The 3279-nt window shown below is 35.6% G+C and overlaps 1 non-coding gene across 1 annotated transcript; it reads left to right on the forward strand.

Annotated features, from left to right (window-relative positions):
• The first annotated feature begins 2880 nt into the window (after nt 1-2880).
• LOC112062030 (U6 spliceosomal RNA) lies at nt 2881-2986 on the forward strand. The gene has a single exon (XR_002890504.1). It is a non-coding gene; the product is annotated as a U6 spliceosomal RNA (small nuclear RNA).
• Nucleotides 2987-3279: the final 293 nt, after the last annotated feature.

Here is a 3279-nt window from a genome sequence, read left to right on the forward strand (position 1 = left end):
ATTTTTGCTAATTGATCCATTACAATATATTTAGGGATCGCTCACTGTTTCTAACACCACCCTTCTTGGGCACAGAGCACATGACTTAACAAACTGTCAGTCACTGGTGTGTTTTTCCTGTTCACATCAACATGGCAAATATCTTACTGCCTCCTCCCCTCCCCCAAAAACCATTCAGGCGAGAGAAAAAAACCCAGCTAGACTGTAAGTGGTCTCCCAACATTCACTACGAATCCTGACTAATCACTATTTTCCAATGTAGACAAGATTATTGGATTTTGTCACCTACCTGCTTATATCCCTTCAGTGATTCTCACTGATTTTAGGAACATGAGCAAACCCTTGAGGCCAAGACTCTACTTGTCTTCTCATTGACAAAGTGCCAGCCATACTGTATTTCTTCCCATTCCTCAAAAATCTGCAAGCTCCCTCCTGCCACAAGGATTTTTCACATGCTGTTCCCTCTAATTGAAATGCTCTTCTAAGTTTCTCTTCATCTAGCTCACTCATATTCATGAGTGATTCATATTCATCTTTTGATACTGACTTAAACATTATTTCCCCCAGTGAAACGATCACAGATCACTTACTACACTCAACTCCAGAACCTTTCCATCTCATATGATCACATTCCTTTCCTTCAGCAAAAAAAGGCATAAAACAATGAGATTTCCATTAAATAACATATGTGTGTGTGTGGACTTTAAAATTTCGGGGTATCTAAAGTTTCAGATAGGAGCTCTATATCTGGGACAGTATATCAAGAGATATATATTCAAGTATAAGCAGCATCTGTTCTGCTTTTGAAAACAAATATCTATCCTTAAGAATACTTCTGTTAGCATACCACCCAGCAATTCTATCCCTAGGTATCTATCCAAGGTAAATGAAAGCATATGTTCACCAAGATTTGTACAATAATAGTCACAGCAACTTTATTCACAATGGCCCCAAACTGAGAACAACTTAAATGTCCATCAACTGGTGAAGGAAAGAAAAAGTGGCATATCAATACAATAGAGTACTATTCAGCAATAATAGGGAACGAGTATTGATACATGCAACAACGTGGATGAAGCTCAAAAACATTATGCTAAGTCCAAAAATCCAAACACAAGAGACTATATATTGTAAGATTCCATGTATATGAAATGTCCAGAAGTGGCAAACTTATAGAAACAGAAAGTAGATTAGTGGTCACCTGGACCTAGGGGTGATGAGGATTAACTAAAAATGGGCATGAGGGATCTTATTGGAAGGATTAGAATGTTCTAAAACCAGTTTATGGTGATGGCTGCATCATTCGGGAAAGTTACTAAAAATCACTGAATAGTTACAAATATGAAAAATTCAAGTTAGGGGAGAAATAATGAGAGTAATACAGTGCATGCAAAGCATTTCGCACAACATCAGGCGCAGAGTAAAAAGGTCATTAAACCTTGGCTAATGGTATTTTTTAAAGACAATTCCACTGTTCATATGTGCATACCAGCTTTGCCACTAAATGTCAAGATCTGATGAAAACAAATGTTCCCTCTTCAAAGCTGACTCTGTCTCTATTTAATTACTCCCTATAAACCATAGCTGTGGGAGAAATAAAGAACTAACCATTGTGATTATCTTGGAGAGAAGGCAAGACATGTCTTCATTTACCCATGATACAAAATAGTACATTTTTTTCTTTTTAAAAAATGTTTTAATAGAAATATAGCTAATTTACAATTTCGTGTTAGTTTCAGGTGTACAGCACTGTGATATATATATATATATATATATATATATATATATATATATATATATATATATACACACTCCTTTTCAGGTTCTTTTCCCTTATGGGTTATTACAAAATATTGAGTATAGTTCCCTGGGCTATACAGTAGGTCCTTGCTGGTTATCTATTTTATATATAGTAGTGTGTATATGTTAATCCCAACTTCCTAATTTTCCCTCCCTCACCCCTCTTTCCCCTTTGGTAACCATAAGTTTATTTTCTATGTCTGTGAGTCTATTTCTGTTTACAAAACAGTATTTGATTGACACCAGGATAGTGGTTATGCTTTTTATTATTAATTTTTCCATATTAAATGCACCAGCTAAGACTAAATTGGAGCAACATTATCATTGAACTAAGCCCTCTAATATAAGCAACATTATAATTGAACTAAGCCCTCTAATACGCACATACCTATGTACGTACATTAATTCATTCATACATATACAACTCAGTTCACTCATTAACCATATGCATGACCCTCTCAATAAAACCTTTCACAATTATTAATGACTCTAACATCAATGGAGATAATTCTTTAGCAAGTCTGGCCTCTCAGTTTCTGGACCTTCTTTACTTCCGTGTGCTTTTCCTTAGCCACCATTCCATGATCACACTTAGTCATTAATAATATATGCTTGCTCATCCTTAAATAACACGAGCTTCAAACATTTCACTCTCTAAAGATTACTCCCTCCAGTACCTTGACTGCAACAACTCTTTGACCTTATAAGAACCAACAACCTATTAATGTTATCAGGTTTTCACATGCTTCCCACTCCTCTAAGTGTACTATAATAACCTTACTTTCAAACTTATTCAGATTAGATTCCACAATACAAAATTATGATAGCTGCCTTACATGCACCCTCAATTTAATCCTTTCTTACTTTTTTTTTTCCAATTACACTTGCCCAAAATCTTGAGTTGCAACAGCTTGAGGTAGGATCTGAAATATAATAATGTTGGTGGAGGTGTGGAATGGACTGGAAGTCATTACCAAAATAAGTAGAGGAATTATGATTACAGTACCACAAAAATATCTGACTCAACTGCTACAGTGATTGGGAAATAGTATATGAGATGAGTTAGAAAAATCAAACATGGTGTCGCTTCGGCAGCACATATACTAAAATTGGAACGATACAGAGTAGATTAGCATGGCCCCTGCACAAGGATGACATGCAAATTCGTGAAGTGTTCCATATTTTTCTCAGAATGGGAGAAAATAGTTGCAAATGAAGCAAGTGACAAAGGATTAATCTCCAAAATTTACAAGCAGCTCACGCAGCTCAATATCAAACAAACAAACAACCCAATCCAAAAATGGGCAGAAGACCTAAACAGACATTTCTCCAAAGAAGATATACAGATTGCCAACAAACACATGAAAGAATGCTCAACATCATTAATCATTAGAGAAACACAAATCAAAACTACAATGAGATATCATCTCACACCGGTCAGAATGGCCATCATCAAAAAATCTAGAAACAATAAATGCT

This window comes from Physeter macrocephalus, chromosome 21, assembly GCF_002837175.3.
Source record: "Physeter macrocephalus isolate SW-GA chromosome 21, ASM283717v5, whole genome shotgun sequence".
NCBI lineage: Eukaryota > Metazoa > Chordata > Mammalia > Artiodactyla > Physeteridae > Physeter > Physeter macrocephalus.